The following is a 15,793-nucleotide window of genomic DNA, read 5'->3' on the forward strand; positions in this document are numbered from 1 at the left end:
AAAACACACACAAAAAAAACCCCTCATTTTAACTTAATCATATTTGTAAAGGCCCTATCTCCAATTATAGTCACATTTAGAGGTATTGGGGTTAGGCCTTAAACATGTGAATTTGGTGAAGGGACACACAATTCAGTCCCTAATAACTGCTGTCGTATGTTTATCACCCCGTATTGCTCTCAACTAACTCTAGATTTTATTCAGATTTCACTAACATTTTTAGTAATGCCCTTTTTCTCTTCTAGGATTCGCAAAGGCGAATTACATTATATTTGCCATGTATCCTCTGGTCTGTGACAGTTTGTCATTGTGTCTTTGTTTTTTATTCCTTGACAATTTTGAGAAGTATTTTTCAGATATTTGTAGAATGTTCCTCAATTTGGGTTTGTCTCATAGTTTCTTAGGATTAAATAATACCATAGAAATTAAGTATCCTCATCATTTCATATCAACAGTACATATTATTAACGTGCTTTATCACTGATGATGTTATCTTGATCCACCTCCTCAATATTATGTTTGCTAAATTTTGCCATTTTTGCACTTTTCCTCCCTTTCCCTGTTCTGTTCTTTGAAAGTATATCACTAAGTGCAGTTTACACGGAGGGTATCCTGTGACTTTGGAAAGTGCTTTTATTAGTTGTAGTAGCTTTTTTGATAGTCTGAAATTTTCAGACAGTCTTGTCATATGCAGAGTTTTATTTCTTCTTTTCCAACATATTTTCCTTTTCTTATTGACCCCACCCAACTTCACCCTTGCCAAGAGTTTATAATTTATAGGAGAGTTTGTTAGGACCTACCCATACATTAGTAAAAGCTAGAAATACCTAAAAGAGGCACATTAAAAATAAAATACTATTAAGACTTCAGATCGAATTATAAGTGTGCATTCATTTTGTATTTTCATTTTGATAAGCTTATTTAAATATTTAGTGTATTATTATGCTCTGTAACTTTGCTATAATATAACCGATCTTCTAAAAAAGAAAATTTGGTATATAGGTTGAGCATCTGTTATCAACAAATCCAAAATGCTCCAAAATTTGATACCTTGTTGAGTATCCAAAAAGATTGCAGATTTTTGAGACTTTTGGATTTTCAGATAGGGGTGCTCAGTAAGGTAGATCTATACAAATATTCCAAAATTCAAAAACTATCTGCAACAGTTCCTATCCTAAGCATTGCAGATAAGGGATACTCAGTCTGCATATGTTCTGAGATACCATTAAAAAGGTTATATAACTATAATATCTTTCTAATATTCCTAATGTTTCTGATGCATCTACCCAGGAGATTTATCAAGAGTTACTAAATAACTATGTAGCTTGAAATGGTGTATGGTATATGACCTATTGCTTAGCTATAATCCTAACCCTCCAATAATACAGAAATTGAGCCTAAAATTGACCAAACCTTTTACACATAAAACTTTGGAGATTTGTGACTATTTTCTCAAGATAGACTCCCAGCAGTCAGTATGTTGTTGTTGTTATTTTTAAATATTTTTTAGTTGTAGATAGACACACTATTTTTATTTGTTTATTTTTATGTGGTGCTGGGGATTGAACCCAGGGTCTCATGCTTGCAAGGCAAGCACTCTACCACTGAGCTACAACCCCAGCCCAGCAATCGGTATGGTGTATGGTATTTATATCTTTTTAAAAATGTAAAACTAGATTATGGTATAAGTGTGTTAGGGTTTCTCTATTTAAAGTAATTTTCTTAGGAGATTATAAAAATAATGGTCTTACTATGAATAGTATCAATCATAATATAAAAGTGGAAGCTGGTTGGGCGTGGTGGTACATGCTGATAATCCCAATGGCTCAGGAGGCTGAGGCAGGAGGATTGCAAGTTCAAAGTCAGCCTCAGAAAAAGAGAGGTGCTAAGCACTCCTGCCTCTAAATAAAATAGAAAATAGGGCTAGGATCTGGCTCAGTGGTCAAGTGCCCTGGAGTTCAATTCCTAGTACCAAAACAATACAAAACANCCCAAAAAAAAATGTGGAAGCTGACTTTTGAAGTAGTGTTTCTTCATTCTTGGGGGGTACTAAAGATTGAACCCAGGGGCACTCAGCCACCAAGCTACATCCCCAGCCCTTTTTCATTTTGAGACAGGGCCTCCCTAAATTGCTGAAGCTTATTTTGAATTTGTGATCCTCCTGCTTTAGTCTTCCATGTCATTGGGGTTACAGGTATGTGCCACCATGCCCAGGTCTTTCCTTTTTGAAGTATTAATAACAAACCTGTTTTTGAAAATATTTAATTCTTAAGAGGAGTTTTTCTACTAATAACTAAAGGTAGAGAATTAGCTCTTTCACTTACCTCAAAGGAAGACTCCCAGTGTTCAGGAGGAGAAAAATAGTAAGATTTCATTTTCCCCCAGAAAATGATTTTCTCAGGGCCTAACATGGAGATGTTGGGGTGCCTGCCACAGAGATGAAGTGTTTCAACAATTTACTTTGGTAGAAATGATGTTCTTTATCTTTTACTCCGTCATATATCTTTGTCCTAGAACACTAATAAATAATCCAGGTTTGTACGTTTATTCTGAGTCTGATATGTTAAGCTTTGAAAGTGTAATTGAAACCAGTTGCACATTAATGCAGTTAAAAATTATAACAGCAGATTGTTAACTTACTGCCTGTACATTAGGAGGATCTTCCTTGAAGGTTTTTTTTTTTTTTTTTTTTAATTTTTACTTTAAAATGATAATGTAAGAGCTGGGTACAGTGGTACATGGCTGTAATCCCAGCAGCTTGGGAGGCTGAGGCAGAAGGATTGTGAGTTCAAAGTCAGTCTCAGCAACTTAGTGAGACCCTGTCTGTAAATACTATACAAAGAAGGGCTGGGGATGTGGCTCAATGGTTGAGTTCAATTCTTGGTACCAATAAACAAACAAACAAACAAATAAATAAGATAAGTAGTTAGGTAGAGGTTATCCTCTTTTGTGTGAGGATTAAGCAATAGGGATGTTTTTACTCCTTTGTTTTCATACTTCTTTTGAGGAAAAACAGGTAGTTACTTTCTTCTGTGAAAAGTAATACAAAAATCTATTTCAGTACTCTATTGCTCAGAAGTGTCAGAATTGTTTATGGTCTTTATTTTGGTCACATTAAATAATTCTTAAAGGGGGTTGATTGTGAGTTAACATTTCTAGAAGGAAATTAATTTTGACAAGAGCTCAGATTTTTGCAAAGCATGTCCTCTTAAATATGGCTTTCTTGTTCACACTTTGTCCAAGCTAAAAATATCAAGACCTTGCAGTTAAGATATATTTAGATCTAGAGATAACGATTTTTTTAGTTTAATACTTTTAATTTTACAGATGAGGAAATTTGAAGCCCAGATTAGACGAGTAACCGAGTGAATAAGTGAGCACACTCAGAAACTAACAGAGCCAGAACCAATCCTGACTTTCCTGCTCACTAGAGCAGACTTTTTAATACATTAGCTCTTTATTTCTCTCATGTTGACTATGAAAATGGGGGTGATGTATCATATTTGTAATTAATTGATCCTACATATTACACAGAAACACATTTTAAGGGCACAAGGCATTACCGTCCTTAGTTTTCTTTGCCTGTTCTCCTCTTGCTCTCCTATTTTCTTTAAACCTCACCTATTTAGGTACACTGTGGTCACTTGCTCCATGTCCTAGGGGGACTGGGTTACTGCTGGCTGCCAGTCTCCTTCATGGAAGATGCCAATGTTGCTCCATAAATCTGCCATCATGTGGCACTCAGTCTCCCCTTCTTAGAGACAGAGAGTCTCCTGGGTGTAAGAGCCCTTGTGGCAGCCAGTAATTGCATAGGGCTATGAGGCAGCATGGATATTAGGTTTGCAAAGAGAGCATGGATATATTTACTCTCTCAAGTCATCACATGGGTTGATATCAATCAGTATATTGCGAAGAGACAGCATCTGAATGGTAGCTTTTATGGATTCTTATGTAGTTCAGATCAGTGCCTGGCAAATTGTCAAACACATCAAAAGGTGTGGTAATAGAAAGCCAAGCCCTGCTTTGCCTCATAGATTCAACCATTAAAAATAATGGTCATAAAGACTGAAAACAAGGAAGTGTACATATAAGGTGTGAAGAAAACACAAAACCACAATAGAAAAATTGAACTTGAAGGACATGGGTTTAAGGCCCAATCATTTGGAACTAAGGTTATAGAGGAAGTTAACATGTAATGTAGTAACAGTTCATGCCACTTCTAAGACCTTTGCTGGGAGAGATTTTCAGACACAGGAGTCTCATGCCACCTCAGGATTAGAAACCATGACTGCAAAGATTGGTAAGATTGAGGCTTTTTTCAACCTTGTGTATGATGCTTTTTCTCCCAGTGTTGTAAATCCCCTACTATTTCTTTTTTTCAGAACCACTAGAGGGGGCCCTTGAATCATGCCAGCTCCCCAATTTTTCATTCTAGTTTTTCAAATTCTGTAGAGTTCCAGGAGCAGTGAGAAGGTCAAGGTGTGATATTCTTGAGATTTCTCTGTTGCAACAGTTTATAAACTCAGTGTTAACCGCTTGCAGCTCAGTCTTAAATTGGACACTTCTGGCCAAAGATCCCTAGTGCTTTGCAACAGTTTGTACTACCATACAGAAAGCTACACAATGGCTGTTCAGTGGGATCTTGTTAACACAGTGACAACCCTTTCTTGCAGCAACCCTACTTGTTTGACCCCAGAGCAGTATTTTCTGCCAGTGCCTTCTTAATCCTTGCTTAAACCCAGGAGAATTTGTTCTAGTTTTTCTTATCTACCATTTCTGTCTGTAACCTGGCGTTTCTTAAAATGGCTTTACCTCTTTAGCTGATTTTCAGTTTATTATTTCTAGGTCCTCTGCCCAATGGAACTCTTGAATCTGAATTGGGGTCTCCTCTGTTTTCTCAGAGTGGTGGGAATTCTTGATTTTTTTTTTTTTTTAATCAAAAATCTTATTAGAATCCCTGTAGCCTTGGAGAAAAGCACTCATCCTCTTTAGGATTGTTCCAGAAGTACAGTTTCTGTGCTGTTTGAGAATAAAGGGCTCATCCCCACTGTGAGGAGGTGTGTAGGAGCATGTGTGTATGTCCATGCCTCATAACCCTGCTTCAGCTGTGTTCACACATCTACAAATACTGCCTTTGAGCATGGCTTTGTGATGGGTGGGAATGTAAGGTACAAATACATAAGTTACATGATGTTTCAGTTCTGACAATGTCTTTGATCTCAATTGTGAGGTTAATGCTTAGAGGAACCCCCATAAAGAGAAATTACTAAAGCTTGGTGCCAAAGAGGACTTTCCAGTGACTTTCCCTTTGTTTTTTCCATCTATCCTCTGCCCTTGGCTAGATAGAAGAAAAAGACATTTATTTGATTGCAAGTGATTTCTTGATCCCATGGGGCAAAAGTATGAGGATTAGTCTTTGCTGTGTGTTGAAATATCTTGTGTGAATGACTTAATCACAACCTACAAGGTACCAGATAGGTCCTTTAATCATCTCACTTAAAGGCAGCAACTTTGAAGTGGTGGTAGTAACCCCAGGACCCTTAAAAGGAAACTGTTTACTTGAAGATGAGGTAATTTGCCTAAAAATTCCTGTTGGAAAGTGGTGGGACTGATAGCAGACCCCTGGCTTATTCTGCTCCAGACTCCCCAGGTGCCATTTTCAATTCAAAATTAAGTTAGTGCCAACACTTACAGATGGAGTGGCCATAAGGACATGTGTAGGATGCCTCTGATCTAGTTGTTTTCTAAGCTGTCCATGAATCTGGGGGTATGTGTTGGGTTTTTATCTTTCCTGCTGTTAACTGCCCTCATCTTGAAGGAGGCTATGCCACGGAAGTAGAGGCTTTAGCAAGATGGTGGGGTGTGGAAACTCTTTCAGGTGGTACCTGAGAAGGAGTCCCTTCTTGCTCTGCAGGGCTCTTGTGCATCTTTGCTAGTAAGTTGCTGACCAAGTACCATTAATTCTGCTGTTGCCTAGTAGTTAACTTTTAACTCTATTCACCTCTCCTAGCCTGATCTCTTTCTCCAGCCTAAAAGGAGACACACTGCCACTATCCTGTGCCCTTCCCTGAGCCTGCCACAGAAAGCTCAGCTTTCCTTGAGGAGCCTGTGCCCAGTTCTACTCCATCTTGCAGCTCTGAAGAACATAACTGGGATCCTGCCCCCCTCTCCTTTTTCTCCTTCAGTATTCAAATCCATTTAACTGTGCCTTACTTTGTAGTTAGATATGTAAGGGGTTTTAGGAAGAAACTTGGGGCATTTGAGGTAGGTAGGCATTGACCAGGTAGGTCTGGGAGCTGACAGAATCAAGAGTAATTCTAGGTTGCCAGGCTGTTAGACACATGGGTGCAGGGGCAGGATGAAAACTTGATTAGTACTACAAGGCTGAACCCTAAGATTGCAGTAAGCATGCCCCATTTTGGCGTCCTCTGGAATCTACTCTTATTCCAACAGAGTCCAAAGAAAGAGCAGTGGCAGACTCTCATCTAATCAAACTTGTGCTTTTACCCCACAGTTCTTTCCCTCTTACTTTAAAAACAAAACCAAACCCTTCTCATTATAGAGTAAAATGTTCCTTTAAAACCTTCTACCTTGTAAGTTCTATGTGTGTCAGGACCATATTTGTCTATTTTTTGGTTCGTTGTTTTTGTCATTTTTGTTTAGTGAGTTTTTGCTGAATGAATAATGAATGATAACAATAGCTGGCACTGTGTACCAGGCTCCATGCCGAGTGATTGCTATTCTTGAAGCAAACAAGTCTCACAACAGCCCTGAAAGAGAGGACCTGTTGTTTTCCCCATATTCCAAAGCAAAGACCCAGCCAAGAGGTTATTACCCACTATGGCTGTACAGCTCTAAGAAGTAAAGGCTAGAATCCAAGACAGGGCTTCTCTAGCTCTGTGCTCCATAGGACATGGTGCATCTCCATTACTAAGGGAGCCTTCTTACAGGTGGGCTAGCTTCTATCACCCCCCAGGTTGCTGTTCCCTTCAATGAATTTTCCCTACACTGTTCCTGTCTTTGCCATGGTTCTCTTTAGCTGGGTTCTACCCATAGAGCAATGGGGAGCAAGTAATTAGAGAGAAGTTGTACTGTGTGGGCCCAATTTACCTTGCTGTAGGGATGCACTCAGTGTCTACATAAGATTCTGGAATTGCTTCACCAGGATGTGAGAAATGTATGCAGGATCTAATGTGCCTTCATAGCAAGCCAGAGGGTCTTAACCTGTGTTACCTCTTGGACTCAGATTACCTAGAGCAGTCAGTGAAATATGTTTTTTCCGGTCTTTCCCTCAGCAGGTTTGGGGCAGGGGCCAGGAAGGCCATAGGTGAGGCCTGCTCACCAGGGAAATCTAAAAGTAAGGTCAGTCCTCCTGAAATCTTTGGCCTTTGGAACAAAGGATGTCTGTGAACCTGGAAGAAATCCTTCTTAGTGATTTCCAGAGAGCTTTGTTAAAGCCAGACCAAATCAGTGGTTGTATCCTCTAGTCTAGCCAGTGTGAGACTTGTGACCAGGGAAAACCCCACTGGCCACTGCTCAGCAGTCAGAATCCAGGCCTGGTACAGGAACTGCCTTCATTCTTGGACCAGAGAAGTAGGTCCCTTCAGTTTGCACCTGCCATATTCATCCACCTCCTTTAAAACACTTCATAACAGTAAGTTTTCTAGAACCTTCAGCTGCAACCCCAACCTCTGAAACCTTTTACCTCCTGAGGAATTTTCTGATGTCTCTCATTCCTGAAACCCTTTTGATGTACATCAGGTTTTCTTTCCCACCTCCTCACTTAGGTTCAGGAAAAGGGATCAGTGAGCTGGCTTGGCTGCCACTGGCTTCACCACTGTTGTTCAGTAGTCATGCTGTTGCTAAGCCATCATGCCGTTGCCATTCCTTCTGCACCCCCAATTCACTCACCTCCAGCCTCCTACACACCCACACTTCACCAGCACCCTAAGTGTCATCCACTCAGGATGGAGGTGCACTTCCCCAACCAGCTCTACCTTCCTCACTATCCCATGGCCTGTCATCCACAGTTGCCTAAATCTTCCTCTCAATTTCCACTCTCAAGAGCCCTCCTAACTCTGACCTCCTGAAATGTAAGCTCTGAACTGAAGCATAATTTTCATAAAGTTGAAAACATGGTTTTTGTACAAACCAAAAGGAGCAGTCTAACTTGTTAATTTCATGGATCAGACCAGCAGGATGACAAGAGTCCCTTAGGGCAATAAAACTAACCTTTGAGACAAACCCACATAAATACAGTTATCTCATACTAGACAAAGGCACCAAAAATATGTTATTAGAGAAAAGGTAGCCTCTTTGACAAATGGTGCTGGGAAAACTGGAAATCCATATGCAGCAAAATGAAATTAAGTCCCCATCTCTCACTATGCACAAAACTCAAAGTAGATCAAGGACCTAGGAATTAAACCAGAGACTCTGCATCTAATAGAAGAAAAAGTAGGCCCTAATCTTCATCATGTGGAATTAGGCCCCAACTTCCTTAACAAGATTCCTAATGTACAAGAAATAAAATCAAGAATAAATGGGATGGGTTCAAACTGAAAAGCTTCTTCTCAACAAAAGAAACAATCAGTGAGGTGAAGAGAGAGCCTAATAGAATGGGAATAATTTTGCTACACGCACATCAGATCGAGCACTAATCTCCAGGATATATAAAGAACTTGAAAAGCTTAACACCAAAAAACCAAATAACCCAATTAATAAATGGGCCAAGGAACTGAATAGACACTTCTCAATCAATAGACACAATCAATCAACAAATATATGAAAAAATGTTCAACAGTTCAACATCTCTAGCAATTAGAGAAATGCAAGTTAAAACTAAGATTTCATCTCACTCCAGTCAGAATGGCACCTATTAAGAATACAAACAATTGGTGTTGGCAAGGATGTGGGGGAAAAAAGCACACTCTAACATTGCTGGTGGGACTGCAAATTGGAACTAATCTGGAGAGCAGTATGGGGATTTCTCAGAAAACTTGGAATGGAACCACCATTTGACTCGGCTATCCCCTTCCTCAGTTTGTACCCAAAAGACATAAAATCAGTATACTACAGTGACACAGCCACATCAATGTTTTTAGCAGCACAATTCACAATAGCTAAATTGTGGAACCAACCTAGAAGCCCTTCAATAGACGAATGGATAAAGAAACTGTGGTATGTCTACACAATGGAATATTACTCAGCATTAAAAAAGAATAAAATCATGGCATTTGCAGGTAAATGGATGGAGTTGGAGAGTATCATGCTAAGTGAAGTTAGCCAATACCAAAAAACAAATGCTGAATGTTTTCTCTGATAAGTGGATGCTGATCCATAATGGGGATGGGGTTGGGGAGCATGGGAGGAATGGAGGAACTTTGGTTAGGGCAAAGGGGAAGGGAGGGTAAGAGAGTGGGCATGGGGGTAGGAAAGATGGTGGAATGAGATGAACATCATTACCCTAGGTACATGGATGAAGACAAATGGTGTGACTCTGCTTTGTGTACAACCAGAGAAATGAAAAATTGTGCTCCATTTGTGTACTATGAATTGAAATGCATTCTGCTATCATCTATAACAAATTAGAACAAATTAATTTAAAAAACTGTAACCTTTGGGTTATCTTTTCTCTTTTGCAAGAATCACTTCCAGGGCTAGAGTTGTGGCTCAGTGGTAGAGCACTTGCCTAGCATATGTGAGGCCCTGGGTTCGATTCTTAGCACCACAAATAAATATAAATGAATAAAATAAATGTCCATCAACATCTAAAAAAAAAATCACTTCCAATTTACTAATCCTCTATTCTCTGTAAGTTAAAGTCTCTTTTACAGAGTCTGAGTCCTAATCAGTAGAAAAGACAGGGCCAAACAGTTAACTCTTTCCTAGAGTCGGGTGACCCTTAGGGGGCCTGTTGATCCATGCCCTCAGGTGGCTTTGAAAGAGTATCTGGTGCACTTGTTGCCTTGCTTCCAAGTATTGGATACATTTTCTGACTCTTCACTTCAACCCTCTGAAGTGTGGCCCTGAAGAAAGAAGCTCATGGACTCTCAGGTTTGGAAGGGTACAGAGCAGCTCAGGTCAAGTCTAGTTGGGTGGGTGTGGGGATGGTGCGAGGAGCAGGTGGTGTGGAGGAGAATGGGTGTCACTGTAGAAATGAGTAGGTAGACTTGGGGGGAATGACTGGTTTTATTGAATTATTTGGTGAGGATCTGGGATATAAAAACCTATGAATTTGGTGCTACGATTAACCAATTTCCCAGGTGAGGAAACTGAAGCTTAGATTAGGAACAGTCCCAGATTCAAACTAAGCGTTGAACAAAGGCCAGAGTTCATCTGGGCCTGTCTCCTGAGCCAGTAGTGTGCAGAAGCCCTGAGTGGGAGGCAGAGGTGACACTGTGTGTGCATATGTGTGCACATAGACTGGGCGGGAGGTAGATGTGACGCTGTGTATGTGTGTGTGCGCGCATACACTGGGTGGGAGGTAGGAAATGACCTCCTCCAGCAGCAGGTGCAGAGCCCCCGCCTGGTGCAGAGGCCACATCTAAACAAAGCCAACTGCAGGATTCCACACATCCCCTCTGCAGGGCTGTCATTCCTGTCCTTCCTCAGCACCAGCCTTCTTAGACCCCAGAGAATGAGCTCAGAAGATGGGGACCACAGCAACGAAGGCAGCTGGCTGTGCCTTCAGCAGATTCATACTTGGCTTCAACATTGTTCCCAGGAAGGGTGGGTCCCTGCTTCCTGTGGACTGGAAGGAGGAGGAGGAGGCAATGGGGGCTCTGGGGACTCTGGGTTTGTAACCGAATCAGAGGCTGTGAGGGTGACCGCTGCTGGAGGAGGAGGGGGCTTGGATGGGTGAAGAAAGTCTGGGCTGGGATTTGTCCCCTCCCATCATCCTCAAGGCAGCTCTCCAGGAGTGCTGGGACCCTCATTCCAAAAAGTCTCTAATGTCACTAGTGCAGTCTGTCAGGGCATGTTACCATGCAGGAGGAGAGGCCCCATCAAAGGAGGCAGTTCGTGTGGACTCTGGAGATGAGAATGGGTTTTGAACCCCAGCCCTGACACTTTTGCATCATGTGGTTTTGGTCAAGTTTGTTAACCTTTGTCTCCATTTCCGCTGTTCAAACTGAGACCATGTGAATGCATCATCGGAGGCGGCTCAGGAATGGAGAGGGAGCACTTTGCACGCAGGGGTTGCTCCATGAGAATGAGGCCGCATATTTTGTGCCAGTTGATGTCCAAGTTAATGTCATAACATTTGAGATCAGAAACAGTTTAAAGAAAAGCTTGTTAAAAATCCAGGCTGAGGTAGGAAGATTGCTTGAGGAAAAAGAAGAAAGAGAAAGAAAAGAAAGAAAAAGAGGGCAGAAGGAAGGAAAAAGAAGAGTGTGCTGACAAAGTGTATAAGATCCAGGAGAATGTGTGCTTACGCCGGAAAGTACTCAATAGACAGCTGCTCTGGATGGAGAATTATCATACACGTATCTATTTTTGTGTAACAAATGACACCAAAACTCAGGCAAAAACAACCTCCATTTAACTATATCTTACAATCTGTGGGTCAGGAGTCCATACAGGTAGTTTCAATGGTGGTTACCTATGAGGGACTGAGCTGCAGGTGGACTGAAGCATCCAAGATGGCGTCACTCCTGTCTGGTGCATTGTTACTGGTGGCTAGAAGGCTAGGCCCAGATGGTACTGTCAGCCAAACGCCCACAAGTGATTTCTCTGGCATGGAGGTCTCAGGGTGACTGGACTTCATACAAGGATTACAAGAAAGAGTTACAAGAAAGAGTGGTTACAAGAAAGAGTGACAACAAATGGCCAAGGTGGAAGCTGCTAGGCTTCTAGTGACCTAGCTTTGAAAGGCCCAGATCTTCACTTCCACATCATTCAATTTGTAAAGCAAGTTGCTAAGCTCAGCCTCGCTCCATAGGGAAGAGGAATTGGGCCCCACTTCTCAATGGAGGAACAGCTAAGATTTTTTGCGTCATCTTTAATATACCACAGCTATCCTCAAATAGGGTCCTGCAAAGTATTTCTCTAGAACTTTTCCAGTGGCATCTTGGGAGAGTAGAAAGAGTCCTGGATTGGTCATTCAGAAACCTGAGTTTGAGTGCAGCCACTGTCACTTTGAGTTCCATTATATTCAGGGCGCTTTATCTGAAGCTGGGACCATGAAGGGTGACAAGATAAATTCCTGTGCTCTGGGTCTCAGCCTGGACCTGCTTCTAATGTGCTGGCCTCAAGCAAGTCATGCCCTTTCTCAACACCTATTCCCCTGTGAGCAGAATGAGGAGAAGGGTGGGTTTGCTGACCACAGCTTTTTCCCAACACCAGCCTCCCATGGGGCTGACTGGTACTACTGGGGAAACGCCTACCTGGCTCACATCAACTTTCCAGTAAGTTCTAAAGTGCCTCTCATTTTTAGCAAAGGAATTGAAAAACAGTTTTCCAAAGCTCATCTAGGAAGAGGGGGGCTGTGTGTTTACAAATAAATTCACAGCTTTCCCAGAACTCAAGAACAGGAATGGGTATACTTAGAAGGGAATGCCTGGCCCTTTCTCAGAAACACAGGCATAAAAACCCACTTCTCTGTGAACTCCAGTGTGTGAGGGACTTGGAATTGCACTTCTGGCTAACTCAGAGGAGTAGAGGCCTGGGCCATGCATCTCTCTAAAGAGTGTTCTAGACTGATCTCCTTACCTGTAGAGGTCCCCAGAACAGGCAAGCAGTCCATGTGAGGGTCTCCCGGAGAGCCCAGTGGACCATGAAGGTCCCAGCCTCTGCCCTTCAAGACCACCCTGGAGTCTCCATTCCTCTTGGTGTTTATGGGCTAGGCTGGGGAGGGAGTGAGGCAGGAGGCTCTCTACCAGTGGAGAAGGTGGGGGAAGGTGGGCAAGGAGTATTCTGGCCTGCAGCCAGGGCTGTGGGATTTACAATTATCCTGGGGCCTGTAAATAATTCAAGCAGCTTTTTTATTTTGAGGCCATGAGTAATTGAACCAACTGTATGCTACATCCCACAGCCCAGCCATGCCTCCTCCCACTCACACCCACCCACGCACTCACTTACACCTGTTATACACTGCACACACCTGCTCACAAATCATTTAGAGATGTACCTTGTCGAGGGAGTCTGTGTTCTATGCTAGGTATATGCTAGGTACTTTTCATACACCCTCAATTAATTCTAACAAGAATTATTTAAGGTGGGCCCTATTTCCTCATTTTGTTGATGAAGAAACTGACTAAGCCCAAGGGGAAATAAATTAACTTTTCTAAAGATCCACACCTAAGGTAGCAGAAAAAGAACTTGGGGCCCTGAACCCTTTCTACCAGCTCAGGTCCTTCCCCAGGCTCAGAGCGACTCGGCTAGCCCTTGCCTAACTTCATCTCTTTTAATAGGGAAATTGGACATTGGACTTAAAAATGACCTTACATTATAAATGAAAGTTGATAAATTCAACTGCATTAAAAATAAAACAAAACCTACCTGGCTCAAAAGTACACCATAAACAAAACAAACAAAAACCCAACAAAATGGGGGTGGGAGGAAATGGTTAATATTAACTGATATTAAGACAAAATGCCCATCTCCATAATATATATAGTGAGTTCCTAATCATTTGTAACAAAAAGGGTAAAACCTAACAAAAAATAGGGAAAACATGAAGACTATTCTCAGAAAAAGAAATACAAATGGATCTTAAACCAGTATAGTTGCTCAACTTAAAACAATAATACAAATTTAAGCATTCTGACATTTATATCCCACAAATGACTCAATTCCACATTATTCACATAAACCCTACAGATGACTCAAGTTAATTTTTAAAATGGGCAAAGGTTTTTGACAGACTTTTCACAAAGCCAATACACATTGAAAGTCTTCAGATAATGTAAATGGAAACCAAGAGCTACCAGGACACACCCACCAGTGTGGCTAAAAGACTCATGATCCAGTAGTCTTTTTTATTATTATTTCTTTTAAACATGACAATATGATCCAGTAGTCTTTATCCACCGTTTTGCTTTCCAGAGTTTCAGTGACCTGCAGCGAACCACAGTCCAAAAATATGACACGGGGACTGGGGTTGTGGATCAGCAGTAGAGCGCTTGCCTAGCACGTTTGAGGCCCTGGGTTTGATCCTCAGCACCACATAAAAATAAACAAAATAAAGGTATTGTATCCAACTACAACTAAAAAGTAAATATTAAAAAATATGACATGGAAAATGCCAGGAATAAGTAATTTCTAAATTTTAAATTGTGTGTTGTTCTGTGTAGTATGATGAATTTTCTCACCCCCCCACCATGTGTATAGTTGGTTTGTACAGGATTTCCACACCATATACACTACCTGCATTAGTCACTTAATGGCAGTTCCTGTTATCAGATCAACTAACTGGCACAGTATATCAGTGCTTGTGTTCAATAACTCTTTTTTTAAAATTTTTTTTTAGTTATAGATGGACATAATACCTTTATTTATTTATTTATTTATTTATTTATTTATTTTTATGTGGTGCTGGGGATCAAACCCAAGTGCCTAACACATGCTAGGCAAGTGCTTTACCACTGAGCTACAACTGCATTATTTTAATGGCCCCAAAGCACAAGAGTAGTGATGCTGGCAATTTGGATGTGCCAAAGAAAAGCTGTAAGTGCTTCCTTCAAGTGAAAAGGTGAAACTTCTCAATTCAATAAGGAAATTTAAAAAGAATCATATGTTGAGGTTGCTAAGATCTATGATAAGAACAAATCTCTCTGTGAAATTGTGAAGAAGGAAAAAGAAATTTGTGCTAGTTTTGGTGTCACACTTTAAACTGCAAAAGTTACATTGACAATGTGTGATGAGTATTTAATTAAGATGGAAAAGGCATTACATTTGTGGGTGAAAGAGAGAAATAGAAAATGTGTTCCAATTGATGGCACAAAAAAGCATTGAGCCTCACTTCCTCTCATTGCTTGGGTGTCATGTCAATCATTTCACATCAGCACCAGAAGGATGAACACAGTACAACTAGATATTTGAGATATATATATATATATATAAATTTTCACATAACCTTTATTACAGTAATTGTTATCATTTTTCCATTTTATTATGAATTATTGCTAATCATCTCTCAATTTATAAATTCAACTTTATCATAAGTATGTGTAGGAAAAATATAGTACATCTAGGATACGGTATTTTCCCATGATTTCAGGCGCCCACTGAGACTTGGGTCACATCCAGGGGAAGCTTTTTGGGCAATGAGGGAGGCCTTGTCCAGTACCTAACAGAGTCCAGAGGCTGGGAGCACCAGGAGTGGGCAGAGAGCAAGAGCTTTAACCCTGAGCTGGATCACCAAGCTGTGTGGGGTCCTCCTATCACTGCCTTCAAGCAGAAGTTCCTAATGAAGGCCAAACATTGTTATTGCTACACTTTATGGGGGTCATAAAGGAAGCCAACTTCTGTCAGTGAGATGCGGAATTCTGGAAACATCACCTCTTGGGACACCAAGGGGCAGTTGGGGTCGGCTCTCCTTTTGCTTGGTAGAAGCTGGACGAGCTACTCTTGGAGGAGAGTAAGTCACCCTTTAGCAGCTTCTTCCAGGGTTGCAGCTTGTGAGGCCTGGGCTCACCTGCTCACCCCAGACCCTTTATTTCATCTCCTTCTCTGACTCCCATGGCCAAAGGCATGAGCTCTGACTGGACAGGCATCTCCTGCTGCCTGTGCCCTCCCAGGGAGAGAGGACCCTCTGAGGGCACCTTTCTGTTGATGCCTTTCAGTTGTTCAG

General features: G+C 41.3%; 1 non-coding gene across 1 annotated transcript; it reads right to left on the bottom strand.

Moving 5' to 3' along the window:
* Positions 1-1,547: 1,547 nt before the first annotated feature.
* Trnaa-ugc lies at positions 1,548-1,620 on the bottom strand. Its single transcript has one exon. It is a non-coding gene; the product is annotated as a tRNA-Ala (tRNA).
* Between the last annotated feature and the right edge of the window lie 14,173 nt (positions 1,621-15,793).

The sequence above is a fragment of the Marmota marmota genome, unplaced genomic scaffold, assembly GCF_001458135.2.
Source record: "Marmota marmota marmota unplaced genomic scaffold, marMar, whole genome shotgun sequence".
Taxonomy (NCBI): domain Eukaryota; kingdom Metazoa; phylum Chordata; class Mammalia; order Rodentia; family Sciuridae; genus Marmota; species Marmota marmota.